Genomic DNA, 12,178 nt, shown 5'->3' on the forward strand with positions numbered 1-12,178 from the left:
TCCATTATTTAACAGTGCAAGGACATTACGTACATTTTCCGATATTTCTATTAAAGAAAAAGACTACGTAAAACTCCAGTGAGGTACTCGAGAAGCTGTAAATGTGTTTTTTTTTTTCAGTCTGGTTGTTACAGGAAACTGTAATAGTACTGCAGTGGATGCCCAACACTGTGAGTCCGCTCTCCGGTTCCTTTTAATGGGAGGAAAAGACTAGTTTATTCTGGAAAACACACAGAGCTCTTGTTAGCTTAGAGATGCTTGTGGTCTGTCGCTAAGGTTCATAACGGCTAAAATTAAAAAATGACTAATAACTGTTCCCTTATTATATGCAGATGACAGTGAAGTGTAACACATTACGACATCATTAAAGGTTGTTTGTGGTGGGCTAGGAATCAGTGGATGTATACGTAGGGAGGTGAATGAGAGGGTTCAGTGTTCAAACGGCTGGCTTGCGCTGGGTCAGGTGGGGGTTTTTGAGGCCGTTGGGTTGGGCTTCCTGAACCGGGCTGGGTCCGCGTCAAGTGGCTTTTGTGAAGGAAAGTCACAGTGTGGAGGTCCTATTGGAGCAGCCCTATGAGCACTAGCACACATAAACTGTACTTGTGTGCGTGCTCACACACATACTTGAGTGTGCAAACAGAGACACCGCCATACATAGAGGCAAGAATATATACAACAAGCACACACGCTCACGCACACACTCACATAAACAGAGGCCCATTGAGCGGTTGCATAGCCAGAGATGTCTGGGATTCAGATCCAGCTCAGTGTTTATCTACTGCCCCCATTCATTTGGTTTGAAAATATTAGAATAACTGGCCCACAGAGACCTCGGCACATAAACCTTTCAGTATTTTAAGAGTGGGATATTTTAATTCTGGGTAAAAAAAAAAAGGGTTAAGTAAAAATTTATTTATAAATTTATTTATATAATTTATAAAGAAGAAACAATTTTGTGAGGTTCATGCTTAAGATGCTAATTTGCAAATCGGCTGGAGCAAATAGATATCATTCTATTTATATGTATATACTGTACATACTACCATTCAAAAGTTTGGATTTTTTTTAAATGAGACCTCAAGCTTAATTCAGCTAAATATCACAAAACTGATTATATTGTGTGAGATATACAGTGTTTGGAATAACTCCGTTAGGTAACGACGTTATTTTTTCAGTAACGGGGTTATCTAATTAATTACTTTTCCCGTCGTTACAATGCTGTTAACATTACTGGACGTTAAATGCAGTGCGTTACTATGCATTGATTGAATAAACTGTATAATCCGAACGCACCCCTGGCTCACACAGCTAGTGAAGAGGTGGGTTTATAACGAGATAAGCGATTATGATTGGCCAAGGCAGAGTCATGTGTTTCATGGTAGCCAATCAGAGCCAGTGTTTTTACACACATGCCAGCGGCACCACACACACACAGACACACACACACATTATGTCCAGGAGCGAAGACTTTGTCGACATCCATTATAAGCAACTCTAAATTTAATGATGCATCTCACAACGACACACACATCTACAAAGCTAGTGGCCAAAAACACTTTTCTTACAAAGATAATACTTGAAGTCCAGGATAAAACTCTTACTGTCTGTTGACGTGCAATAAATATCGAAAGTTATGTACGAATGCCTGTCTGTTCTACTCATTTCAACTTGTTAAAGTTGTTAAAACTGCTCAAAAAATACAAATTCTTTGACATTTAGCAACTTTTTTTTTTAAACAGTAACGCAAATAGTTATTTTCCCTGGTAACGAGTTACTTTTATTATAGAGTAATTCAGTTACTAACTCAGTTACTTTTTGGAACAAGTAGTGAGTAACTATAACTAATTACTTTTTAAGTAACGTTCCCAACAGTGGAGATATACAAAGGAAAACTTTCATTCTGTCATACCGTAAGAAAGAGTTATTCTCTGTTTTTGCTTAGCTGACTAAATTTCAACTGCAGAAATCGTACTGTCACTCACTGAAGAAAATGTGTTTTTGATTAGTCTGTAATTGGAAGCAAACAAACATTACAATTCTGCTTGGCTCAGGTTAACCATAAAGTGAATGACTGCTTGGAAACTTTCTATAGGTTGATTCTCAGCAGGCAATTGGTGCTTTGACAGCATGGCAGCCAATTATTGGTCTATATGCTACAGGAGGGATGGCACCTCTCCTGCTGTGAAACTGTCATAAGAGCCACTCAAAATTGGGGTTAAATTGGGACTTTTGAGTTGAGAAGCCTCAAAATCTGGCAAGATATGGCCCTACGAAAACAAACAAATAAATGTACAATATGGCTGTTTTTATTATTATTTTTTTATTTAGATGTAATGCCAAAAAAATAAAATAAAAAAGGCTGAAGCCAGTGGATGAAGAGATGGAATGGAGCGAAAAATAATTTATTATTCTTTTTAAGCAGACTTTTTTGTTATAGACATAAAAATATGATAGTCTTTGCGCTAATAAATTTGAGCTTTAACAAAATATCATAAGCAAACCACATCCTGGACCACATCCTATGCCACCTAGAAAAATGTGAGCAGGGAAAAATCCCTATGTTAAGCAGTGCATGGGGTCTGTGCTTACGTAGAGTGTAGAGAAAGTGTCTGCGGCAGGTTTAGTTTGGCCTCTGATCCCAGTCTGACCTCAGTCTTCACACGACGCAACGAAATTTCAGATGCTCTGGCCATTGGATGAGAACCTCGGTGTGAAAAGTTGGTTGAAGGGATGGCATGAGATCAACTGGAGTACGACCTTTTCTGAAAAGTGTTTTGTTTGTTTGCTTTTGCACACACATCTGTTAGTTTGACAGAGCTAGCTTTTCCAAAATCTACAGACTGTGGCAAGATGTCTTAAAGCGCACATGGCACAAAGAGATATTGAGATTAAGCTGAGGGAAGAACATAGAGGTATATGGGAAAACAGTGGCGTTTTCCTTTAAGGAAAGTCTTGAGGAATGGCTGACTAAGGCAGTCTACCATAAAACAGGAGGTGAAATATAGTGACAGGTTGGGAGGAGAAATCTTTTCATAATATAATTAAACACATAGGCCTTTCTTTGCGAGTCAATCTGTCAAGATAGGGTGTCATTGTCATAACAAAAGGAAGTAAACATACAGTAAATTAGTGAATGATGGGCTGTGGGAAAACTGAAGTATCAAGTACCACAGAGATGAGGTCATACCACAACCTCAACACAGTGTGATTCAGGCATCACTGATTTTATGCGGTGAGTACCAAAACTCTTATATTAACAAATCAAAGAGCTCAAAGATTCAATTCCTGCAAAAATATTTCACATATGATACATGTCTGGTCTGGTTTGCAACCAGATACATGTCTAGTCTGGTTTGCATCCTTCACGTGATGCCCAGTGTTATATTTCCAGATAAATGTATGTCTGTACTTGATATTGACACACAGCCTGCTCTCGTGTAACCTTATGAGGGCAATATTGACTTTATCTGGCTTTACACAATGTGCTTTTGGATGTGGCTATCATACCTGTCAATCACTTCCTTGTCCACAAAGACAAGACTTCTAGATCTGATCCCACTTCCAATGCTGTCTCATGCTTTATTTCCTTTAACCAAACCTCTATCAGACTAAGAGATATTAATTTCAGATTAGCGGGAAAGAGCAATTATCGTTGACACAGAAGAAAAATTGACTGTTTGCTAGCCACAACGCCTTCAGGCAGTTCTGGACGTCTGCGAGATAGAATATGGAAATAATGAAGATGGAATGAGGAAAGAAGAGAGGGTTAACTCGGATGTTATTACTGTCCCGAGGGCCTCCTCCTTGCTCTTTTGTTTAGTAGGTGACATCGGCATTTTAAGGATGGGTGTGGGGAATCTGGATGGCCTCTCTACATCTAAAAGAGAAATATTTGCTGAAGATGGATAGATGAGGATGAACTTTAGACAGCCGAATGTTAACATTTCTCGTGGTCTCAGCATCAGTTTACTAGGTGGAGTCATATGCAACCTAAAACCTAGACTGATCTTTAATTCCTAAAAAGGTTTGCGATTGTTTTGACAGAAACAATTAGTAACTAATTCATTTTCTCACAAAAAAAAAAATGTGCTTGCTTGTCAGTGTGAAATATGCCACCACAATGATCATGTGATTGGACTGGTAGGCAGGATTTGTTTGGGGGGGGGGGGGGGGGGGGGGTTGGGTTAAATACTATAAATAATTGTCAGGTTTGCTGTGCTTGTTTGTAGGATGCACAATTTGGCAAACATTTGAAGCTAGTGCATGATTTGATCTAATAAATATTATTTTATTTAGGTCTGTAGAACGAAAGGTGAGGGTTACGCTATCTTTAATACTGCAGGTTATAGGTTTTGCTTATGAGCTATAGTGCTTAATAATAATTTTTATAAGGACAAAAATATGATATGTTGTGTTTCACTTTTCTGACGGCACCGTAGAGACTCTAATTAGACTGCATTGCTCTAAAGGTCAAGAGGTCAGTGCCCTCTGGTCAAAGATGGCAGCTCTTGTCTGCATGTGAGGTGTGTGTCTGCCCTTGCCTCCTATCCCATCTGTCACGGCAGGAGCGGACGCTGTTTTTGAATCCTGACACGACTCCGCTGAGCCCATGTCTTCGTCTAGCCGCTCCGTCTAGGGCATGTGTTGTATATAGCTGCAGTCAGTCTGTGGCCAGTGAATGACTGCAGCCCAGGTGCTCGACTTCATCCACCCAGACAAAGAATGCGCTATATTGAGAATAAATTTCTGTGTGGATCGTGACCGTCAGGATATTGGCTTACATAGCCATAAGCCATTAAAAGTTATTATTTAAAAAATCGAGATGTCAACCACAGGCACACAGGCCTCCTGTAGTACAACACTTCCACTGTTTGTTGACACAGACACAATTGTCCCCTTCTCAGCTTTCCCTTTAATAGCAGATCTTACAGTTTCTGATTTCTTTGGCCTGGACAGTGAGGAGCTACTGTATCTGTGTATCATCAGCTGTTCACACTCAGACCACAGCTGTTCTATGATATCCCTGCTTTCTTCTCCTCTCAGTATCATTAGGTTTCTTATAAGACATTGCTCTGTAGCTGTTTTTGCTGCACTGTCAATTTGACAGGCGTCTAAAAAATGAATAAATGGATTGCACAGCAGGAAACAGACAGCGGGAGATGTGTTCGAAGGAGACGGACATAGACTAAGCGAGAGAGATGGAAATGAAAGAGGGAAAGTGCTGCACCTGCTCATCATTCCCACAGTCAATGGCACAGAGATGTAATGATCCACAGCCGTGTCAATACGAAAACTGAGGGAAAAAATAAAAACCAATTTCTCTCTTCATCAGCCTGGCTCTGACACTGGGTAATGAGCAATCAATACAGCAAATCCACATTTCTGCACATGCTATGAATAGATATGTAGGTCTTACAGCTTGAATCTGCTTCAGATCAGCCTGATGGGTGAATCTCACAAAGAAATCTCAAGGTCATATTTCTGCACAATTTTAACCATTTAATACAGTGTTTAGCAGAATTCAGCAAATTATCCCCCCAAAATTCATATAGATATGAGGTATATATTATTTGTATGTTATATAATGTCTGTGAATACTTTTTAGTCCATGTCTCACCTGGGATGGAGGCGGGAGCTGCACTGATCCCCTTTAAACATCATGCTCGCAGAGCTTCATGCCAATCAAAACCCTGCAGCCAATCACAGCAAACATTAACCCCAAAGCTAGGGAATAGCCCGCCTCAAATGAAATTCACAAAGTCATCCTCCCTATCATTTAAAGAGTCTGCTTGGACAGATTTCCTCCAAAAATGGAATACAGGAACAGAGAAAGCTAATAAACTGACAAAAAACATCAGCCCCAATCTGTACTGAAGCTCTCTCGGTGATCAACAAAACAAAGCATTTTTGACATTGACACAAAATAATCCCTCAGGCATTAGAGTTAGATTCGGCTTGGCACAAACCTTGAGTATTGTCTTGTATGATGAAGACATGCACAAATCAATACAAGGCGCGGGTCTATTTTTCTCTGTCCCCTCTAGACTCAACCACCCATCCACACACAATACATCTCTCAAGGTCAAACCGTTTATTACAGTACATCCAGGGAGAGAGATCATGGGTGTGATCCTTTGATTTATTATGTGTGTACGTGAGGGTTTGTGTGCATTTGCACTTACCATTGTGAGTAAATTTGTCACATTGGTTTAAACAGCATTGGCAAGGACCTCAGCATAGACACACTCATTTACATACACTGTCATTTGAATGCTGACCTATCATTAGATGTACAGCTCTGGGCAGGAGAGGAAAACTCCACACCCACTCTAAAAAAGCCCATATCCCACGCTTCTCACACACCAGCTCCCAGCTACAACATGGAGTCTAACCAGCCGTAAGCAAGAAAATTACAGGATATTATCTTTTCTCGACTCAATTCTGGTTTCTAACCAAGGCTTGTACTGTAAAAAAATAGTTAAAGCTCCATTTCCCATGTACGGTTGACTTCTTTTACTTTTATTGTCCATGGTGAAGGAATTTCAGTATCAGAACATATTTTCTGTGCTCTATTGGGAAATAACTGTTTATCAAAATTTTCTTTCTGGGGGACAGTGTAGTGTGACAAGATGCTACATGATTTTTTAAAATATCAAATTATATTGTGTATGAAGCTTTAGAGTTGAGTGCAGTGAGCACAGTAAATCACAAATTCTGAACTATTCTGTCTTTCAAGAAGTCTTGGAAAATGTGATTAATTATAGTTTGAACAGTTCATTCGTTCATTCATTCATTCACTGAAAAAAAGAAACTGGTTTAAGAAACAATACTGTATACTGCTTCACGTGATTCACCTTTGGAAATCACTTTGTTTGAACAGTTCACTCAAAAGAACCTATCCAAAGGAAAGAATTCACTGTTTCACACAATTAATTTTAGTAAATTAGTTAATTTGGACAGTTTATTCATTCAAAAAATAAATAAAATAAAAACAGTTCATTCAAAAGAATCTGTCTAAAGAAATGATTCACTGCTTCATTTCAAGTCCATGGTTGGCATTTTATATCCTTATATACTAGCTTCAAAAGAGCTTCACCCACAACCAAACTGATGAAACTTCTGAATATAAATCTTCATCTGGATTCGATTTAAAGCCTCCTATGGACATTTAAAACATCTAGGCTGTTGTATTGTTAGTCTGTGTGTGGAAGGTTGTAAAAGTGCAACTGTGTTTCTTCAAAGAAGTGTGTTTCTGTGCATACTGTGTGCCTACTCACCATGTAAATGTCCTACATTCTCTGTGCTGACACTATTCACCTGAAAAGTGTTGAGTTGATCTTGTCTTTTATCAGCGGCGCTCCTCTCCACCCTCTCAGATCTGTTGAAAGGCACGCGTACAGCTGTGAGCTAATAGTGAGTGGTGAAAAGTGTAATAACCTAACACCATTTACCACAACTTCCACATGCGGGCCACACAGTCGCAAGGCTTCACCGCAGAACCTTGGCAGCGGTGATAGTGGTGTATAAAAAATAATAATAATGTCACTGCTACATTTTGGTATGCTACAAACAGAGTTGCCAATTTCAGTGAAGCTTTACCCAACAACTTACACATGATAGGCCAAGAAACATGTGCTCTCACACTCATAAATCAAACACTACTGAAGCCTGAAGTAGTTTCTTTGAAATGGTTTGCAATGAAGTAAACGCGAGGAATGCTGGTGATGTTCAGTGGGTATGCAGCCCTGTGTGTTTGTGTTGTGGTGAAAGCATCAGCGAAGCCCTTCATTGAGGGGGAATTCTGAAGGAGGTATGCATGAGCATGAAGGTTAGGTGAAAAAAATCCAAAGGTGGAGTCTCTGGATAGACGCACAGATATATCCGTCATAGGCATGACAGCAGCTTCTGTCTGGATGCCAAATGTCAATGCAAAAATCTGACAAACACTACAGGAATGGCCTGTGAGCAGTTCACCATAAGTGTTTTCAAACCATTCACGACATCTGAAGTATCAACATATCTGCGCAGTAAAAAAAGAGATTGTGTTGATAGGAATTAAGTAGCATTTCCATAAGATATATCGGTAGCCATCCTAATACGCTAAACTTTTTCTCGCAAAAACATCCTTGCATATTAACGTTTTCTGAAAAACCTTCATTGAGGTTTAAAGGTGAAGCACCAGGCACCATTTTACTTTATAATGTTGCACAATTTTACAGTGAAATTGTAATGTGAACCGAGAAGACAGTGTATAACACCTCCCTGACAGATTTACAGTAAAGAGGAGAATCCAGGCTGAAAACTGAAATATTTTTCATACTTTCAGTAGGGGTATGCAACAGGTGTATGTGTTAAGTAAATATGTTTTTGAGTGTCAAGCTTAGTCACAGTGTTATTAAAATGGAGCTGTCAGTTGCATTAACAATTTTCATAATAGATATTGTTCCGAAGGGGATTTAGAAAGATTAGTGCTAGTTTTATGATACATCATCATACAGAGCATTTTATCTCTGAGACTGCTAGGTTTGCTGTACAAATTCATTTTGTATACATTCTCATTGTTATTATGGAGACTGAAAAACCTTTACTATGAGAGTTTCGCTCCATTGTCATCATCTTTGTCAATGGACCTATGCAGTCATAATGGTACACTTTAGCTTTTTACCTTGTAGAATTTTGGCTAATTACTATTTTGCCTTTTTTGTATCTAAAAATGACCTGGGACAGGTCAGCCTAATTTACCAGCACTAATCCACAAACTCTTCCCGCTCTCCACCCACAAACCAACACTGACCCAAATTTTTTAAAAACCACTTTCACGTAAGAAGTGCAGTTAATATGGGCGTACAGAAACAAAACAGCACTCTCCAATTCAAAATGATACTGCATGCAGTAAACCACATGAATGTGCTTTGTGTTATTTTTCATTCAGTGCTCAATGTTATTCCCATTTTTAATTCTGAAAACTTCCAGCTGTCTTATAAAACATGTTGCATGTTCATTTAAAAAACTGTAGCTTTGTGAATGCCACAATAAAGTGAGAGGGGAAAAAATATGAATGCTAACTGAATAAAAAATTGTCACCACTTCAGCCATATTGGGATATAACTGCCTCGGCTGTTTGACGTAAGTCCATTTAAATCATGTTTTAAGGACATCTCTATTAAAGTTTGTTTCGCTCAAGCACATTTCTAATGGGGGTGGAAAAAATACTTATGGAATATTCTTCTCTGTGTATGAGGAAGTGGAGGGATGGATTGTGGGTGGCTAATTCATAGACAGGCTGCCCCTGAGCTAATGGCTAAGCATTTGTCGTCAGCCTTTTGAACAGTTTTGAACAGAGCAGCATAATAGTCACTTGAAAGCTTTCCATCATCGCAGCTGTGACGCATCCGTTTTCCTTGCTGCTAGCACTAAACATTGACAGAAGTGTATGAGAAGTGATAGTGAATGATATTTTTGCATGCATCTTTCCAGTGACTAAACAGTTATGTAAGTTGTAGGATTAGGAGTATCAGCTGTTAGTTATGACATCCGAGTATTTTCTGTGTTAAAGACAGACTTATTTTCTACTGTAGGGCAGCTGCTAATATAAACTTCCTATGCTTTTTTCAATGATGTGATGTCTTGCATTTCAGTTTAAGGACCATTTATCTTGTTATAGGTGACCACTGTTTACTGTGTTATTATATTCTTCATGAAAAGCTGAGCTTTGAATTTCTTTGTTCAGCTTCCACTATACTTTCATCTGTTTGCTTTGGCTTGATTCATTGCGCTGTCTTTTTACTCTCAAACAACTCAACATCCCCTCATGTTCTATTGAGGCCTCTATAGATTGTAAACACACAATGAGAAAAGACACATGCACAATCCATCCATCCACATACACAAATATACACAGACGTCAGACGGCTTCCTGTTTAATGTCACTTCCTCAGCATCTGTCTCTCTGCACCTGCAAAGTCCACAGACTGTCATTTGTCTGAGCATGCTGAAGAATGAATGGTTCGGACATGCATAATTCACTGTATCCGATTGTTCTGCGGTTTCTGGCGTATTACTGCAAACAGTTTAAAGTTAATAGTACAGTACTAGCCTTATATTTTGAATGACATTTATAAAATTACAACCAAAAATGCTTAACATTACATTAATGTACACTGCATTAGGTTTTTTTTTTTAAAATAAAGAAATATATATCATATAATCATTCAAGGATGCATTATATTGATCAAAGGGGACAGTAAAGACATTTATAATGTAACTTAGGTTAATGAGCTTCAGCAGTCAATAAAAAAACTACCTAAACTGTATTTTTAGTGCAATAAGTTTTCAGTGACATGCAGTACCTGCATACCTTCATGCACCTGACTCAGTCACTGTCCAGTGAAAATGATGTTCAGGTATGTTCAACTAAAAACTAAAACGAAACCACTTCAGTGTATAGAGAATGCACACTCCTTGTCTAAACTCTCTTAGATAATGTTTGCGTTCCTTTCTTACCTGCACACAGCCTCTTAACAATCTAACGACATGCTTTTCAGCTTACATATTTACATATATTACATATTTCCCATGATCATTATCTGTCAGTGTTCAACACGTGCAGTTCCATCGAATCAAAAAAGAATGTCACCAATGTTTCCTGGTAGGTAAAAAAAATATATATACATAAACATATATATATATATATATATATACTGTATATATAGATAAATAAAAAATAAGCATCACTATAAACACCTTAAACACTGCTGTATAACATAACAGAAGGGCACTGTTCTCACTGTCTGTTTATATTGGTTGAACATCACATTTAAAGGCCAAGGGCTGTTGATTAGATTACCCTAAATGCCTGGCTATAAGATTATGAGATCAAGAAGTTATGAAAACATTTGCAAAGCAGGAGTGAGCCGATAAAAGAAGTATGATGATTTAGTATGATGAACACACTCCACTGAAGAACAGAAGGAGGACAAAGAGGGTGTCCTCCATCAAGGCCAGATCATGGACTTGACTGTCAACTAAAGAGAGTTTAATAACTTGCATACAAGAGCAAACAGGCCTTTATTCACACAAAGACACACCGATATAACAAACATGAACAACTGTGTGTTAACATGCATTTTACTCACTCTCTCAGACTACCTTAAATAAACAGAAAAAAATATATAACTTTTACACTTTTAAAAATTAAAGGTTCTACATTGGCATTGATGGTTCCATGAAGAACCTTGAACATCCATGGAATCTTTCAAATTCAAAAAACGTTGTTTATTCGAAAAATATATCAATAAATTATTTATTTTTTTAGATTTTTTTTAAATCACTGTTCATTGGTTCTTTAAATGGTTCCTCTATGGCATTACTGCAAAAACAACCTTTTGGGGCATTTATTTTAAAGAGTGTGTTTTACAGAACAGAGATAAAACATTTAAAAGTTAGTTCAGTTTTGCAGCAAATGATCCAAACCCTCTTGCATTGTCTCTATAGATGCAGTTTCACATTATATACTCTTCATGTAATGATGCATTCATGAAGCAAATACATTTTTTTCCTGAACTAAGCCTTTTTGTCCCTGACACTCTTGGCTAATTTTGATGTGTTCACTGAGTTCAGCCTTCCCCTTATTAACCTGTTGTATAACAATTTCCATCCCAATGGCAGCAATTTATAGGTTTTATAACACTTTCTAAATGAACTAGTGGCCCTGACGGCTTCGCTTTCAGAAAGTCAAAACTCTTTCTGTGCATTCAGCAGTGGAGTGGAAGTTGTGTTGATTCCACCCTGAGGTGCTGTGTTTCTGTGTGTCCTCTTTTGGCTGATTCTGCTTAGACCAGCTAGTCACGATTTTTCACACCCACTCACACACCATACGAATGATTAGAGGAGAACAGAAGTCGTTATCGTCACACAGGTGAAGGCTTCACGGCCGAGCGTGTTTCTCCTTGATGGCAGGACAATGCTGGTTAAAGCTATGATAATTCTTGTAGACTGAGTCACAAACTGCACAGTGCAGTACAGGTATAGTCTTCTGTTGTCATAGCAACATTCTCTAATAAAGCTTTGGCCTTTGATCAAAGCAAGCATTATTATCCTTCGATTCAGCCTACACAGACACTCTAATGCACAATTCATTGAATCTGTTAAATTAAAAATGACCGTTGATTGATATTGA

General features: G+C 38.3%; 1 protein-coding gene across 1 annotated transcript in view; it reads left to right on the forward strand.

The window, feature by feature from the left end:
* spns2 (SPNS lysolipid transporter 2, sphingosine-1-phosphate) overlaps window positions 1-12,178 on the forward strand; it is a 62,951-nt gene that overhangs the window by 18,475 nt on the left and 32,298 nt on the right. The gene's annotated exons all lie outside the window — the stretch shown is intronic.

Source organism: Carassius auratus, chromosome 30, assembly GCF_003368295.1.
Source record: "Carassius auratus strain Wakin chromosome 30, ASM336829v1, whole genome shotgun sequence".
In the NCBI taxonomy this organism is placed as follows: Eukaryota; Metazoa; Chordata; class Actinopteri; order Cypriniformes; family Cyprinidae; genus Carassius; species Carassius auratus.